Source organism: Engraulis encrasicolus, chromosome 7 (genome assembly GCF_034702125.1).
Source record: "Engraulis encrasicolus isolate BLACKSEA-1 chromosome 7, IST_EnEncr_1.0, whole genome shotgun sequence".
NCBI classification, from domain to species: Eukaryota; Metazoa; Chordata; class Actinopteri; order Clupeiformes; family Engraulidae; genus Engraulis; species Engraulis encrasicolus.
Window position 1 is genome coordinate 57,356,087 of NC_085863.1, and position 19,121 is coordinate 57,375,207.

Consider the following 19,121-nt stretch of genomic DNA (forward strand, 5'->3'; position numbering starts at 1 on the left):
TCCTTCCCCTTGGTAATATCTTCCGCAAATTCAATATTAATTTCCATTTCTATGCTGATGACACCCAGCTCTATTTATCTGGCAAACCCTCTGACACTCTCCCTCCCCCCTCTCTCACCACCTGTCTCTCTGAAATCAAATCCTGGTTCACCCCCAATTTTTTGAAACTCAATTCCAACAAAACTGAAGTCCTACTAGTAGGCACCAAATCCACCTTATCCAAAGCAGATAGTTTTTCCTTCTCAATTGATAACTCTCCTGTCTCCCCCTCCCCTCAAGTTAAGAGTCTGGGCGTCTTGCTTGATGGCTCTCTATCCTTCCTCTCCAACATTAACAACATCACACGGTCTGATTATTTCCACCTACGCAACATTAACCGTCTCCGCCCCTCTCTCACTTCCCATTCTACCTCCATTCTTGTACACAGTCTTGTCACCTCCCGCATTGATTACTGTAATTCTCTCCTCTTTGGTCTCCCTCAAAAATCTAATCTTATTCACATTGCTGTTCCCTCCCGCCCCCTCCGTTCCTCTTCCTCCATTCTCCTCTCTGTCCCCTCTGCCCGTCTTAAAACCATGGGGAATAGAGCTTTTAGCTGCTCTGCTCCTCAGCTGTGGAATGCCCTTCCCCCTGACATCCGCAATATTGACTCTTTGCCCCTGTTCAAATCCAGGCTAAAAACCAATCTCTTTCAGATAGCCTATTCTCTATGATTCATAAACTCTGTTTTATTTTATTTTATTTTATTTCATATTTAAAAAAGAAAATGTATTCATTTATTTATTTTTTGTTTAAAATTCTGTTTATGTGTCTTGTTTTGTTTTTGTTTCTCTCTGTACAGTGTCCTTGAGAGTTTTGAAAGGCGCTTTCAAATAAAATGCATTATTATTATTATTATTATACATTCCCAAACGATGTCAGTCCCACTACCATGCTTGACTAGCCAGATGTTGCACTTTTTTGGTAAAATTCACTTGTTTACCACCACACATGCTTAACACCATCTCAAGCAAATTTGTTTATTGTTGGGACTATTACACCTAAATTAAGTCATTTCCTCTTATTTTATGAATGCCCGACATTTTGTAAGATGAGGACACAATTTTCTTTCTATACTGTATCTGGCATCAGATTACATACGTAGCTCAGCCCCATCCCTGTACCTATAAAAGCCAGGTCAAGGTGTGATTCTGGGCCCGACCCCCTCTATCCAGAGGTGAAGACAACATCTCGGGACCACGACGTCTCCTTGGAGACATCTATTTTAGAAATTATTGAAACTGTAAGTTATCTTGGCCAGGTTAACACTACGGTCGATATATTTCTTCCTTCAACCGGTTTTCGTTTGTGTATCGCATTCCCACTGCGATATTTCGAGTGATCTTGCTAACGCTGCAAAGAGAGCAGTGAGTCAGGACGCAGGGACTCAACTCGCAAGGATAACTTTTGTACGGACAATTGTTAATCTTTTACTAGTACCGAAATCAAGAGAACCTAGCCTAGAGTCGACGGAGATTCGGCTGAGCCTGATGGTCTGTCCCCCAGAGAGTGGACAACCCGGCGGTACAGTTGCGTAGAGTTGGCAAGCACGTGGAAGGGATCCACGCAGCCCCCCCCCCTCACTGGGCCTTCGCAGGACGAGACGGCAAAGATCATCGGAGTACACAACGAAATACCCCTTTCCTTTCCCTGTTCAACGAAGCAAGACTCTTTGGACATAGCCTACTGCAACCTCGTGCCCCTGGAAGGCGCGTGGTATCGTTCGGACCCACAGACAGGACCTGAGCGCTTTTTGGAGAACAAAGAAACTCGCGTGCACGAGGAAGCGCTCATCTCGCCCCGAGAGAGATCAAAAGGGTTCTCTCTCTTCCTACCAAGGATAACGCAGTAAGCACTGAATTGGGCATAGATATGCAGTTAGGACTGTTGCATAGCTTTGAGGAGTTGTGTTTAAATATCCACACTTGTAGAGTGTGGTATATTTTATTTTGGGTTATTTTGTTCTATCTATTCTTTCTTTCCTTTCTCTCTTTCTCCCCTCTGATCACCACAAATAGCCACACGCTATTCTTAGTTTATATACCGGTAGTTGCAGTATTGCCATAGGCCTACATGCACCCACATGTAAATTATCCACTCACAGAGATACACGTACCATAGGCGAGTACATCTATGCAAAAAAAAGACCTAACCCCAAAAAAATTGATACAAAAGGTTTTTCAACTGATTTTGTTACCTCTAAGTGTCCTTAATAACATACTAAAAATCTAGGAAAATCTGACTTCAGGAAAGGTGTCATTTTCAAGATCAAAGTTTTTAAAAATAAAGGTTACTACATGATAATTACATTGGCATGAACTAACATGTTTTCAGGATCTGTTTGTTTGGAGTGCTGTTTGGGTGCATAAAGACACTACTGCTATGATAATATCCATGTGCTGTTTGTCAGGGCACATCATCAGTGATGAACCATGGTGTCACTAGGTATTTTGGGTCTTTCAGCAGCTGAACTGAATAGACAGGAGCCACTACATGTGTAAGTAGAGGGCAAGGTGAAACGGTTGGTACTGGAGACAGACAATGTCCTGAAAGGACATAGGGCTTTAGCATAGCTTTCAGGTAAGCCAGAGTAGGGCCTGTTGTAGCGTCATAGGCAAGGGTCAGGGCCTTGTATTCAATTAGGGCATGAGAAAGAGGACATGACTGGGAAACTGAGGCTATGTGGTCAGAGAATGATAGATGGTCATCAACAATGACACCTAGATTTCTTGTGGCCTTATTTGAGGCAACAGTAGCAGAATCCATATTGAGCTTGATAGCATGGCAACCTAAATCTTTGGCTGGGATCACCAGCAGTGCATTTGGGTGAGGCTCAACTGAAGGTTGCATTCCTTCATACTTGTGGATAGTTCAGAGAGGCAAGCGGAAATGTGTGTGACCGTGGAGTCATCTGGCACAAAGTAACTGTGCTTCATCGGTGTAACAGTAGTATGAGAAGCTGTGAGGACAGATAACATGGCCCAGTGATGTGGTGTTCATGGCAAATAGGAGTCCCAGCACCAGCCCTTAGGACACCTCTGTGGAGAGGCTATGATTTGAGGATATCTGACCTTGCCCTTGATACATGCTAACAATGATACCACCAGACTCAAAGAATGTCTGGAAGAACATGAGACACATAAAACTCAATTATTTATCTAAGAGAGATGTTAAATAATCATGTTTTGAAAAAAAAAATGCTAGCTGGTGTGCGCACAAATATTTTTAGATTTACTACAAAACAAAAAGAGATGTCCATAATCTCTTCTGAAGATATCTTCTGGCTTACTAGAAACAAAATAAAAGAGTAATTTTGAGCTTGGCTTTTTCAGATTTTGAGGTTTTGCATTTTGAAATTTAATGCATATTTAATTAGATATAGTCCAATTACCATATTAAAACATAACATTTCAGAAAACTTGCAATACATTTTTTTCTCACAAATATGTGAGTAATCACCGGATTAAGTTTTATGGTGATATCGGCAAGCTACATTTTTTGGCCTATTCACCTGGAGTGTCTCTTGACCCTTATAATAAGCCTATGGCTGCCATGTTGAAGTCAGATTTTACTAGATTTTTAGTATGTCATTTAGCAGGTCCAATAGTAATAGAATCCATAAAAAAACCTTTTGTATCAATTTTTTTGGGTTAAACCCTAAATGTACTCGCCTACCAGTGTTTCTAACCCATAGAGTTATCGAGTCGAGGACGTAAGCTATTGTTGGAAAGAGCACCAAGCGCCCCTTTCCCTTCCCCCACTTATACTGTAGCCTTTAAACAAAGGACGGTATTCTCTGATCAGCTTGAATTCTCATCTTGAAGATAGTTTCCCGCTTCATCAGCCGAAAGCTTAACCCTCCTTGTAACTCATATTTCGGTTCTGCGCGCCCGAGCTGCGCAGAATCATTTGAGCCATAGTTCATACCGAACATACATCTCTCACTCTCTCTCTCCTCCCACCGCTCCGCACACGCAGTAACAGGAGTGCGCGGCGCCCACCGAGCGCGCGCCTTCTCCTTCTCTCTCTTTCTTTCTCTCTCTCGCATAGCGTACACACACACACACACACACACACACACACACACACACACACACACACACACACACACACACACACACACACACACACACACACACACACACACACACACACACACACACACACACACACACGCATAGCGCATCCTCTCATACCCCTTGTATATATATTGTATATTTTACCTAAGTGCTTATGCCCTGCAAGTCACATTGGCTGTATCAGTGTTATGGCCGGATGATGCTTTTACAATAAATGTGCATTGTGGTGAACTGTGTTTGTCTTATTTGAACAATTTCTACGAAGTCAGCCAGAAAAGAATTCACACAAAACCTTCAGATTATTACTCAATAATGGTCATGATTTTATGAGACGGTCATGAAACGTGCTTTATGCAATCCTTAATTAGACAATTGGCGATTCCATAAGTACACACCTACACATTATTGATACCCAGCACGAAGAGTTTAACACACTCTTCATGCATCATTTCTTATACTCTTATTCCTCACATATAGTAATAACACATTACATATTTGGAACTGTATAAGAATTTTATACTTATTAATGTAATTATAATTACATTACTGTACTTCCCTAACATTTAATGGTGCATGCCGTGCAAGGAAGTTATCCACACCCAATAATGTAATTTCGATTGCATAACTGCAATTGATCCTACATAATTGGTGCCCCTGCGTGAGGAAGAATATTCCTCACGTCCAGTAAATGTAGGATTACCCCTACATTATCTTGGTCTCATCAGACCACACAACATGGTTCCAGTGATCCATATTCTTGGTCTGTTCATCTCTCTTGAGACCAAGATAAACAAATTTGCTTTAGATGGCGTCAAGCATGTGTGGTGGTAAACAAGTGAGTTTTACACAAAAAGTGCATCATCTGGCTAGTCAAGCATGGTTGTGGGACTGACATGGTTTGGCGATGTAGGGATGCCGTCAACATTGGAAATCTGAATTACACCTAAAGATGCATGCATGTCAACATGCACTGTGACTACAGAAGCAGATCATGATACTCTCCATAGGATTTCATTCAAAACTCACACCCATCTATTTTAGCCAGGTGCAGACTCAAAATGTACAATTTCAATGTACTGAAAGGTTGAAATACACACCGATGACCTCCCTTTTAATCCTTTTTCATTTCGAAATGAAAAAATGAATGTAGTTGCTGCCAGAGGTGGTTCTACAAAGTATTAAGCAAAGGCTGTGAATACTTTTGTAAAAATAATTTCTTTGTTTTTTATTTTTTTAATAAATTTTCAAAACTGTCAAGACAACTTGTTTTTCACATGGTCATAATAGAATATTTTGTGTAGGATTTTGACAACAGAGATTCATTTGTAGCATTTGGAATAAGGCTGTAAGATAATAAAATGAAAAAAGTGAAAAAAAGTGAAGCGTTGTGAATACTTTCTGGATTGACTGTATGTTCTGGCCTGCCCTTTTCCTGAAGTCCACTAATTTAATACACATTTAATGCACTTTTTAATGGCACTTGCATTATATAAAAAAATACGTTTGTACTGAACGGAGCCCCATTAATGACTATTTATATTCCTAACATTTGAATTCTTTCCCAGTGAAACAACATAGCCTCTCTTTAGCCTACGTCTTAGAGTTTAGTAAAGCTGCCTACGTACATGTACTCTTTAATACAATGTGAATCTGACTCTTGGTCATCTTATTCAGTTGCAAAGTGCAGTGTACTGTGCTCTGCTTCGTCTCGTCACATGCCCAATAAAATTAGGTCTGTTTTAGATGTGGTCTGCTCATTTCACAAGACCCCTGGCAGTAGCACTTGAACAAGGCCGCTTCATGACACATTTGGCAGTTGCTCCAACAAAATATATTTATCTTTCGCCCACATGCACATCATCAGATCGGTCGGCCAGAGTTTCTCTCTCGCTTCATGGCTGCTGCCTGTCCACTCATGTGTACACACTCTCACTCTCTCTCTCCCTTCCAGCCAAGTACATAGTCTCCACTTGTTTCCGTTTACCATTGTGAACTCCCATGCTACCCATTTGAGGCCCCTTGACAAAATAAACATGGGGCTCTTTTGAATTACCTTTGCTGGTATTTACCATGGCAGGGATACAAAGGGCAAATTTGGTGGGGCCCTAGGCAACTGCCTAGTCTGCTTCTTGGTAAAACTGGATCACAACACACACACACACACGCGCGCACGCGCACGCACACGCACACGCACGCGCACGCACACACACACACACACACACACACAATACTCATCCTCTGTGGTTATCCAGCACATCAAATGCCTGTTTTTCACAGCACAGCAGTGCACACACACACACACACACACACACACACACACACACACACGCACGCACGCACGCACGCACGCACGCACGCACGCACGCACGCACGCACGCACGCACGCACGCACACACACACACACACACACACACACACACACACACACACACACACACACACACACACACACACACACACGAGTCAACCTCTGCAGTGTTTAATCCAACACATTAAATTTAATTTAATGTAGTTATGTCGTAAAGGTTTTTCTGGTGATGGGCTGGGCAGCATGCATTTCATCACAAATAATCCTTCTACCACATGGACACAAAAGTAGCACAAAACAATCCGGTATGGTGCATCCAACACGTATGAGAAGGTGGGTAGCTATAGCAACAGCTTGTTATATGGAGAGTGGTTGGTTTTGGCATATTATCATCCTGAATTTCAGATACCCCGCTCCCTCATACTAGACTAGGACCGAAATCCAAGATTGTGACACCCCAAGGCATTTGTGAGACAAAGTCGGCAAACAGTCTTATTTTGTCAATTTGGGTGTGCTGAATTCAAATCTGCAATATGCCGAGCTCAATCTGGCCTCTGTTGACCTCTAGAGGTCATTGAGCTTTGACACTGAAAGTGTACCAACTCAGCCCAGTTAATCAGATTTTTACGCAATTTTAAGCAAAGTGATGATTTAAATTGACAAATGGATTTGTTTGGTCAGTATTGGAATCCTAAACTTTAAAATTAAAAGAAATAGGCCTAAAATTTAATAGGCCTAATAATGAAAAAAAATCAATTGTTATTGAAACATTCATTTTGCATCCTTGAATAAGACTGGTTTAAGTAAGGACAAGACATAGCCTACAGTATATCATGTAAGTGAGTACACCCCTCACATCTTTGCAGATTTGTGAGTATATCTTATCATAGGAGAGCATTAGAGAAATTTCCTTTTGACACAATGATTAGTGACCTTTTAACAACATATATAACCGCTTACATTTCTTGTTCACTCAGAAGAAATCAAAATACAGCCATGAATGTTTGAACATTGCCCACAAAAGTAAGTACACCCCAGATTAGATTCTGGTAGAGAAGGGGCCGTGTTGATGCAAATTATCGATTAATTCATTAATCATTAGTTTATAGTGTTATCGATCGATTTAAGATTAATTGATAAGCGGCGTTTTTTTCACCTGAATTTCATAGGGCCTTTTAAAATATCAGCTAAATAGTTAAAACACTGAGTTCAAAAAGTATAGGCCTATATTGTTATATTAAATTATATTATGATAATTAGGCCTACATTATGATCATTAAGCCCATATTGTATTTGAATGTATTATGTTATATTATATTATATATTCCTCGAGTAATTATACATTAGGAAAAGAAAGCAGACATGTTTTCTATGGCATCTCCACACCACCTTTGGGGGGGCATTGCTTGGTTTCACCCAGGAGTGAACAAGTAGCCCCACGCCCCCTCTCTGTTGCCTTGCAGTTGCCTGAGATATGATGACAGAAAACGTTGAGTGAAACGTGATGGTGTATCATAATAGGTGTGTCAGCCAACATGATCAACCACAAGCATTTTAATTTTATACGCTTCAAAATAATTTTGGGTGGTGTGTTGTTGTCCATAATGCATAGTAATGTCAACAAAGTTCGTTTCTGAACAAAAAAAAGCTATTTCCTGTGCCTGTAAGGAGAGCTAATAAGCTAACGGGCTCCATTGAGAATGAATGGAGCTATGACAACAACACTTACAGCTAACTTACAGCATGGATTCACCTGAAATTGAACAGATGGTGGTCCTCTTCATGCATGGTCATATACTACCATGCCCAGTTCAGCTAATACTAGTCTTGATATCTGACAGGGTGTTAGTGATTAAAATTACAGCTCACACTTTGAAATAACCACTTTTGTGATTTCGCTAGTTAGCACGCTAAGCTAACATAGCAAGCGTAACCCTAGGCCTACAGTGAAATGCTGCTCGCAATGACACTTGCCTGTCTTGAAAGATCGTTTTTCTCATAATTCAAACAGTAACAACTTACACAATTGGGCTTGGCATAATCACAGATTCAAGTGCACATCTCCAAAAGACCCACAAGAACTCTAGAAGTTGCAATGACGATTTAATAGATAAAATCTGCGCACCCTGGATTTGAATAGGACTAGAACTAGAACTACTCAACAGTCTCTAGCGCCCTCTAGCGATTAATCGCGATTAATACATTTTGATCAAGCAACCTCTTGCTCGACAACTAATCTAAAGTCGATTAATCATTTGCATCCCTAGCTTGAATCGCTTTGAAATGAAAAAGGATTGGTGATCATCGGTGTGCATCTCAACCTTTCTTTACCTTGAACTTTTACATTTTTGAGTCTGCACCTGGCTTAAATAAATTGGTGTGCGATTTGAATTCAATCCTACGGAGAGTATCATGATCTGCTTCAGTAGTCACAGTGCATGTTGACATGTGGGCTTGGCTGTCTTTATCTTCTCCAAGGGGAGGCTCACTGTCAGTGAATTTGAAAACCCCTGCACTAAAGTAACAGCGGTCTACAACAGTCTATGTCTGAATTAAAATATTTGAAGTGTCCTCGTGTTTTTAGGGGCTTATTGGAGTAGGGAGCAAAATGAAGCCCGGGCTGAAAAGCTCCCCCCCACCTCAAAGCTGGCTACGGCCCTGGAATGTAGCAAACAAAATAAACACACGGTTGATGTTGTCACACAAACCGTCGCTACGGTTAGTTAACTATCCTGTTACTGCGTTAAGACTGATTCATAAACACTGGACAAGATGGTGTTACTATCCATTGTGCCATTAGATGTTTTACACATGAGTCACATGAGCTTCGTTGATGGTGAGAGTGGCGTGTGGGGCGGGGGGTGGGGGGGTGCGTGGGTGTACCTTGTCAATTTAGGACACATCGTCAGTAGTGTTCCTTTGAATCAGGGGGCCTTTCAACACTACACCCTCATTAATGGCGGCCTGCTACAGGGTGAACAAGTCAGAGTTTGTGTCCCATGCCCAATCACAAGTCCATGGCAGGGGCGTCCACTCCCCTGAGTCAGGCTTGGAACTGACCGCATACCTTGGTCCCTCATCTCCTGGTTGGGAGAAAGGGTGTTGGGTGAGTGAGCCTAGTGAGTGTGTCCTGATGTTTTTTGAGCCCAGCAGGGGTCCTTCCGCTTCATCCAAATCCACTGGCTGCTTCTTTCAGCTGCTTCAGACATGGATTTAATTATCTGTCGCAGTGCCTGTCCTTGGATACCAACATCTTTTAAAAACCTGATGGTAGAAGCGGCCACAAAACCTCGGCATCCTACTTCCACTGGGTACACTTGCGCGTTCCAGCCACGATGTTGTGCATCAGCCGCCAGCTCTGTGTAGCGCAGCTTCTTGCGTTCGTAGGCTTCCTCTGTTGCACCCTCCCATGGGACTGTGAGCTCAATGATGTTGACGGCTTTGAGAGAGGGAGACCAGAGTACCAAGTCTGGTCTGAGTGTTGTAGCTGCTATCTCTGGTGGGAAGATCAGTTGCTGTCCAATATCAACAAGCATCTTCCAATCCTGAGCCATGCCCAACTTTCCAAGTTTTGGCTTGGTAGGGGGGTGTTTGGGTTTTGGCTGTCCCTCTCGAATGAATGTTTGAGCTTTGATGGAGTTGGATGCCCTAGGTGAGGAGTTGATGTTGGATCTCTTTGTCTCCAAAGCTGCTGCCAAACTTTTGAGGACCTGGTTGTGCCTCCAAGTGTAGCGCCCCTGTGTGAGGCTGGTTTTACACCCGGTCAAGATGTGCCTAAGGGTAGCTGGAGATGGACAGAGGGAACAGGTTGGATCTTCCCCATACCAGTCCTGGAGGTTTTTTTGAGATGGTAGCACATCGTATGTTGCTCTGATGATAAAGCTTATGGTACTTGCCTCCATTTCCCAAAGTTGCCTCCAGCTGAGTTCTCTCCTCTCCAGTCCTTCCCATCTGGTCCATTGTCCCTGTTTGGCAAGAGACACAGCCTTTGCATTTCTTCCAGCCTCCTCCTGGTGGCGCACCTCTTCTACCACCATTCTCCTCCTCTCTGAAGTTGAGGCCTTGCTCCAAGATGGCTTTCTTGGTGCAAGCCCAAAGCCTCCTCTTCCCATCTGGACATGCCCCACAATGTCAGTATGCCTTAGAGCTGACATGGCATGCTGCGCTGCATCTGATGGTGTCCATTTCCGTCCAGTTGACAGTGGCGGTGCAGCCTTGCTGATGGTCTGGTCTCTGGAGTCCCTCAGCGTCAACAGGAGCCTTACTTTAGAGCACTTGTACTCTTCAACAAGGCTTGTAATTGGTAGCTGAAGGACTCCTTTGCCGTAGAGACCAATGTTAGTCAAACAGCGGGGAACTCCAAGCCATTTCTTGACATAGGCAGTCACAGTTTGCTCCATCTTTTCCACAGTTGTGATTGGGATGTCGTAGATGGTCAACGGCCACATTATCCGGGGGAGAAGTCCAAATTGCAAACACCAGAGCTTCAGCTTCCCTGGCAGGAGTGTCCCGTTGATGCTTTGCAAGTTGTTGCTAGGGTCCTGTCTTATCTGCTTCACCTGGTCCTTGTCCTTGAGGCTTGCATTGTACCATCTGCCCAGGCTCTTGATGGGGTGTTCAGACACTGTTGGTATGGGGTCTTCATCAATGCAAAACCTCACATTTTTCAGCTCTCCCTTGACAATGGAGATACTCCGAGATTTGCTCGGCTTGAATTTCATCCGGGCCCACTTGATGTTTTCCTGCAGCTTGCCAAGTAGCCGTCTGGTGCAAGCTGCAGTGGTGGTCAGTGTGGTCATGTCATCCATGAAAGCTCGGATGGGTGGTAGACGAATGCCATTTTTCGTTCGTTCTCCTCCAACCACCCACCTCGAGGCCCTGATGATGATCTCCATGGCCATTGTGAAGGCCAGAGGTGAGACTGTACAGCCGGCCATGATGCCGATCTCCACACGTAGCCAGGAAGTTGTGAAGTCTGGCGTGGAGAAGCACAACTGTAGATCTTCAAAGTAGGATTTTACCAGGGTGGTGATGGATGGTGGGACGTGGAAGAACTTGAAGGATTCCCAGAGTAGATTGTGGGGAACTGAACCAAAGGCATTGGCCAGGTCGAGAAAGGTGACGTCTCTTTTTGCCTTCTTCGCCTCTTGAATCTGCTGCCAAATCATACTGGTATGTTCCGAGCAACCAGAGGACCCTGGAATGCCCGCCTTCTGTATGGATGTATCTACGTATTTGTTCCTCTCCAGGTAGGTAGAAAGCCTTTGCGCGATGACACTGAAAAAGATTTTCCCCTCCACGTTGAGAAGGCAGATGGGACGGAATTGGTTGATGTCAGCTGCATCCTTCTCTTTGGGGATGAGTACACCTCCAGCCCTTCGCCACGCCTTGGGGATTATCCCTTTCTGCCACACTACTCTCATCAGTTCCCAAAGATAGCGGAGAACATCCGGGGCGTTCTTGTAGAACTTATACAAATACAAATATAAATTGGTGTGAGATTTTAATGCAATCCTACGGAGAGTATCATGATCTGCTTCAGTAGTCACAGTGCATGTTGACATCTTCTCCAAGGGGAGGCTCACTGTCAGTGAATTTGAAAACCCCTGCACTAAAGTAACAGCGGTCTACAACAGTCTATGTCTGAATTAAAATATTTGAAGTGTCCTCGTGTTTTTAGGGGCTTACTGGAGTAGGGAGCGAAATGAAGTCCGGGCTGAAAAGCTCCCCCCCCACCACAAAGCTGGCTACAGCCCTGGAATGTAGCAAACAAAATAAACACACGGTTGATGTTGTCACACAAACCGTCGCTACCGTTAGTTAACTATCCTGTTGCTACGTTAAGACAGCAACAAAGTCTGGTAAGAATATTGACTTACCTTCATATTGATGAATGTATGACGACACATACAATTTGAACCCCTTGTCGAGTTTAGATGTCGATGTTCTCGATGAGCCTTTCACTAATTGATGAACATCAGATATCGACAATCTTGGCAAATCTTGCAGACAGTGAGTATAGAATAGCGCCATTGTTGTTTGTTTATGTCGGACCGGAAACCGGGTAGAACTACCCGCTTTATCAAACGCGGAAGCGTCGTCATGACACTATGGGTCTTTCTCAAAGCCTAGGCCAGTGTCCTTCCAAGTGTATCAGCCTAAGTAGTCACGACCAGTGATTGGATACTTTTTGGTGAACTCTACAGAATATCCAATCACTGGGTGTGACTAATAAAGAGTATCCAATCACTGGGCGTGACTAATTAGGCTGATACACTTGGAAGGACACTGGCCTAGGCTTTGAGAAAGACCCTATGTGCAAAGAGCGAATTATAGCGAATCAAACCACTTCCTAACCTGAAGTTACTTCCTGGAGAATCAAAACATGTCCTGTCAGTGCCTTGCTAGCGTATTCCTAAACATATGCCTATGGGAGGATAAGGAGTTTTGCGGTCATCAAGATAGGTGTAAAATGGAAGGTTGTAATGAAAGACAGCATGCAGCAACACAGTAAGAAGTAACCTAATTTTGGACGAGTTTTGGCATGTCTACTTTTTTCTACAGAACGAAAATGGCTAGTCAAGTGACATTAGCTAGCTAGCACTTAGTACATGTGGCTTTGAACATTAGCCTGACCAGGTGATTTTTGCATCAAAATAGTTTACTTGGAGGCTACTGGAGTTGTTCTGCGGGCGTGAAAATACATGTAGACCCTCAATTTAAACTCGGAGAGTAAAAGAGCGCACCTGTGACAAAAAAAAGCCTTTTTCTCCGTTCGAATGGGGGAAAACGCTATTATTACCCAAACTAATGCTCGCTTAAAGTTGATTAACTTAAAAATAGAATAAGCTAGGAGCATACCGTTTTCACATGCAGAAAGGTGAGTTTCTGGGCATTCGACGAAGCCCTGACATGTGTCAAAGGATTCCAGGGATACCAAGTTTTTGAAAATTGGCCCAGCGGTTCAAAAGTTACAAGCAGAAATGTACCTGCGACTTTGACCTGCTGGTGGCGCTAGAGCGTTGGGGCTGGGGACCTATTAATTGCTGTGGGTAATGCTGAGCCAGGCCCGAATGTGTGTGCCGATTTACAGCATTTTCTTACGTACGGTTCTATGGGCTGCCATAGACTTGCTAAGGAGAGGAAAGACAGCTTCGCTGCTTGGCCTCTAATAATATTTTAATATAATAATAATATTTATAAATATAAATAAAAATAATATTTGTTGGTTTGCCTACTAACAAAGACATGATCAGTCAATAAATGTAATGATAATATGTATTCTAGTATTGCAAGACAGAATATCAACAAGAAAATCCAGAAAATAACTGTGAATATATTAATTTATTTACGTTTGTATATTTCATTGAGCGAAATAAGTATTTGATCCCCTGCCATTGAACTGATAACAGTTCTGGTCCCACAGACCAGATAGGCACTTCCTATCAACTTATCAAAATTATAGACACCTTGTATACTAAGATGCACAAAAGATACACTGAATCAGCAGAGTCAGTCCATAGTATGAGGGAATCAATAGGACTCCAACCTTACCAACATGGTAAAGACCAAAGAGTGGTCAAAGTATATCAGGGACAAGATTTCAGACCTGAAAATAGAGGAAATGGGCTACAAAGGACCCAACTACAAAGGATCCAACTGTTGATGCATTTCTTCCAAAATGTAGGTGTAGCGCTTGTGTAGATGACCTGTAGGAAAAAGCACTAAATATCTACCTATGCTCGGAGCTAAGGCTTAAAATAACAGTTGACAGATTTATTGACTATAAACACCTGCTGTGCACTAAGGCACAGTGTTTACCTTCTAAATGTTGTGACTGAGTCAAAGATCAGGAGAAACCAAAATAAAAGTTCAGTTCACTTAGTTCAGTTCGATTGAATCCTTATTTCCCAAAAATGTCCTTATTTTCCTCCAAAATGTCGTTATTTTCCCCCAAAATATCCAAAAAAGTGTCCCCAAACGGTTGTCCCTTTGGAAGACCCAATGTATCAATTCCAAACCTCAAGTTGAGTCAAAGAGGTCCGTCTGCAAGAGTTTCTCTATCTGGTCGTTGATTCAAGTGGTTTCCTGGAGGCAGTCAAACGGCTGGCCACACCGTTCTGCTGACGATCTTCAGTCCTCGCTGGGCTCGGCTCGCCATCTTGGAATCATCAGTTTCTTCATCCAAACAAAAAACCAGTCTACACAATGGAAGACTAATAAGTATTCTATTCCTGAGATCTCATTGCTTAATTCGTATAAAGAATTCTTATAAAGACTCATTTATGCATCTCATATCCAAAGATGCATCCCTTTTAAAGGATAGTTCCGGCGTAAAATGAAAGTTCGATTTCCCATGCCACATAATGTATCTAACGATGAGCCATTCCGGGCAATACCGCGCCGTTATGGAGTTAGCTAATTTTAAGCTTTTTGGCGAAAAACGCAGCCAATGCATCACGGCGGGGCCAATTATAGGCCTATTATTTTCTGATGTTTCCCCGCTATAAACAACCTCAAAAACGCTACACACTTCATCACAAAGGTCTCGTCAATCAAACCGAGGAACACAAGATCATCGGACCACACAGTCTTTCACTGGCCAGTGTTTTCAGAGGTGCCTCACTGTTGCAACTCTCTGACCCGGATGCAGGCTACTCAATCAGGTGGCTAGGTAGGCTAAACATACCTAGCCACCTGATTGAGTAGCCTGCATCCAGGCGATGGTGAAACTTTCATTTCATGCCGGAACTATCCTTTAACTATAATGTGAATGACTCATCATCATAAACCCAAATATAATATCACAATAAACAGTAAGTATTTATTTAACTTACTCCCAAGTGTAAAGAAAATATATTGAATGACCTTAGACAATAAAGCTTTTACTAAAACTCCAACAAAATACTGCATATTGTTTCCTTATACATGTTGCTCATTACTGTGTTACCACTATTTCACCTTTTACTCCATCTTAAACCATTACAATACTGTTATAACATATTTACATTAGTAAGAATGACATTTCCCTTGCTTTAAAGGGACACTGTGTGAGATTTTTAGTTGTTTATTCCCAGTATTCATGCTGCCCATTCACTAATGTTACCTTTTTCGTGAATACTTAACACCACCATCAAATTCTAAGTATTCACTATGACTGGAAAAATTGCACTTTTCATACATGAAAAGGGGGATCTTCTCCATGGTCCGCCATTTTGAATTTCCAAAAATAGCCATTTTGAGCTGCAAAAATGACTGTATTTGGATCACACTAGAAAATATTTGTTTATTACTTAGTAAACTTTCATGTGAAGATCAAATTTGGCAATAGGCCGCCCAGTTTCAATGAGCAGCATAGTTGCAGTACCTTTTTTGACCATTTCCTGCACAGTGTCCCTTTAACTCAAATGGCTGCATACACAACGCAGCTACGTTGGAAACAGAATTCACAGAGTGGTTTAATGTGAACAAATAAGTGCCACGTTCCTTCAGAAGAGCCCTATCTCACGCCTTTCGTAAAGTCTTCACGAAAACAATAGATTAATTTTCGTGGTGCATTCACGTTATTGCCCGTTTTTCGTGGTAGGGCAACGAAACGCTGCCTATTCACTTGAATTGCCCCACTGCTGCTATGGTTATCCAAGCGTCTGCAGGGGCGGGGAGGGGGTGCTGACAGAACACTGCTGATACACTCGGGACTCACTAATTCGACGCCCTTTCGGTACTTACGCCTTATGTCCCCTATAGGTGGTGGGCCCAGTCTCATATCTTGTCAGTTCGTTGGTGTTAACGAGTGGCAACTTTATTTTTGCTTATATAACCCCCTGACAACCCATTAATCAATATTTTGGCTGTTGCCATCCTCAAAACTTGCACATTGATTTATAAAAATGACAACAAAAACTAGCCGACTGAGTGACGTCACATCAATGCAAAGTCAACGAGGCAGAATACAGCTAGCGCGTGCATGCTACCCGGAACCGTCGGATTTAATGGCAAAAAGTTACAAGTTGGGGGGTAAGTGGGCTCACTTGTTGTGTACATGCAAAAAAAAATATTTTTCTCAAACTTTTAGAAGTGCTCTTTTTCGCTGTTAGTGTTCGACTGTCTGACCATCATTGGGCAACGAGAGATAAATGTCAAAAAGAGGACAGGTCTGTTCCCTCAAAGCAACAGAGCAATGAGGTGACGGGGGTAGATCAATTCGCCAAAAAAGTATGTGTCAGTAAAGAAATGCAAGCTGTGTTATTTTTTCCAGTAACAGGAAAATGGTCAGGAATGAAATACCTACGTTGTTTCAATGATTAGGTGAATTATCTGCCGATGAAAAAAGGCCGATATGCGGATAAATATTCCCTTTTCAACTTTGAGGGGCGGAGACTTCCCATTGACTGTGCATTATGTGACGTCACCCCGAGTCTTTTTTATTTTCGTTATTTTTTAATATTAACGTGCAACTTTTCAGCGTGGTAACAGCCAGAATATTGCTTTACATGTTGTCAGGAGGTCGTATTAGAAAAATCAAGTTGCCACTCGAGAGTGAGAACGAAACTAGTTTTCTAAAGGAGCTACGAAATCTAGCCCACCGTCTACTAAACCTAAACCTAAACCCAACCCTACTTAACCCTAAACCTAACCCTAACCTTGACCATAAACTTAACGCTAAATTGCTTGTTTGAAATGTTTGATTACCATGTGACGGTAGGCTACCGAAAGGGCATCAAACTAGTGGGTCGCTAGGCAACAGTCGAGCAATTCAAGTGAATAGGCAGCGCTTCGTTGCCCTACCACGAAAAACGGGCAATAATGTGAATGCACCACAAAAATTAATCTATTTTTTTCGTGAATACTTCACGAAATGAGTGAGATACGGTTGTTCAGAATGTTTAAAACACCGTGCTGTGTGGTGCTTGCCACAGCATTGGCAGCACAACACGCCAGGCACTCACTAACTACTAAAACACAATGATATGGAGTGTACCAAGGTGGATGAAAACATTACGCTACTTCCAAACAGGAAGCGCATCGGTAACAGGGATAACTAATATCAACATTCATCACTAAAATAACACATTTCACAGTATATACTCCGACTGGTTTTGAAGGAATCGCTGTCACTATCTAATAGGTAACTCCCTGCATAGCTAATACTGGTTAAACTAGCATGGACAAAACATGTTCACTCACCGGAGATTCTCATCACATAAAACTCGTATGATACAATTTGTTGACGCAGTTGAACATCGGATTCACCTAGGAGGGCAACTTATATCACAATTTTTTTTTATATCACTATTAAAAATAGACCGTTTAAGAGGGTAAATTATCGTGAATCTTGTCAGAATGTAAGGAGCTCACAAACTCGTGTCCAGCAGGGAAAAGATTGAGTTGAAGAGAGAGAGGAAATGGAAGGGTCAGACTGACCACTACTCTCAGAACAGTGGGGAGTGTTGGAGCGCCTTCATAAGACAATACCTGGGATACTGCATTTAGTAGCCCTATTTCTATAGGGGTTACATCAGGAATACAAAATGAGCATCCATCAGCCTGTCTGGGGTTCTATACAAGATTTGACCTTTTGTAGGGATTTGATAATGAGAACAGAAAGAAAGCACCCTAGACCTGTGCAGGATGAACCAGGCAATGATATCAAATCTTCTGGGACCAAAATCACTGAGACAACTCAAAACACTAAATGCCACAGATGATTAAAATCCTGTAAAATTCCAACAAACATTGATTTAGGATATGATAAGGAGGTGCCGTGGTCAGATGAGACCAAAATCAAGCTGTTTGGCATTAACACAATTCACTACTGCCTATGATCCCAATGGGGTCATCCCTATCTTCCCCAGGTCCTATGTTCCCCGCAACCGGGGAACTTAGGACCCTTTTTTTTTCAGAAAAAGGGTTCTATGTTCCCCGCTGCTTTACTGAAGGTGGGCCAATATTTGGATCCAAACATGACAGTAATATGCAATATATCAGTCAAAGCGATGAAGGAGTGGCTCAGGAAGAAGCATATTACAATCATGAAGTGGCCCAGACAGTCTCCAAACAATAACCCGATAGTTCCGATAGAATTCTATGGAGGGTACTGAACCTCCCATTTGACAAGCTACAGCCACAAACTATTAATGTTTTAGAAATAACCTGCAAAGAAAAGTGGGCAAAAATCCTTTGTAATATATGCACAAGCATTGTCATCAACTAAAAGAAGCATCTGACCTCTGTGCTAGACAACTTGAGCTTTGTAACAAAGTACTTTGTCTTCTTTGGCTAGAGGGGTCAAATACTTTTTTTGCCTAAATTAAATACAAATCAATTCAAATATATTCTTTAAAGATATTTTCTGGAATTTCCTGTTGATATTCTGTCTCTCCATGTTAGAATACATATTATCATTACATTCATGTCTTTATTAGTGGGCAAACTGGCAAAATCAGCAAGGGATCAAATACATATTGGAGTCACTGTACTGTATATATATGTAAAGAAAATCAATTCTAATTTGCCAGACATGAAACCCCATTCAAAGTCAATGGAAAGTTCTGTCTGGCAAATTAGAATTGATTTTTCTTAAAAATACAAAAACTTGGTATGGAAATCTATGGAGTATAATGAAGAGGGAAGTGTGGGTCACCAGATCAAAGAACAAAAAAGAGCTGACAGCTAAGCATCAATGATATCTGGGC

The 19,121-nt window shown here is 42.2% G+C and overlaps 1 protein-coding gene across 1 annotated transcript in view; it reads left to right on the forward strand.

Annotated features, from left to right (window-relative positions):
• The window catches only part of LOC134451882 (glycine receptor subunit alpha-4-like), a gene marked incomplete at its 3' end in the record, with an annotated part of 97,985 nt that overhangs the window by 15,858 nt on the left and 63,006 nt on the right, over nucleotides 1–19,121 (forward strand). The gene's annotated exons all lie outside the window — the stretch shown is intronic.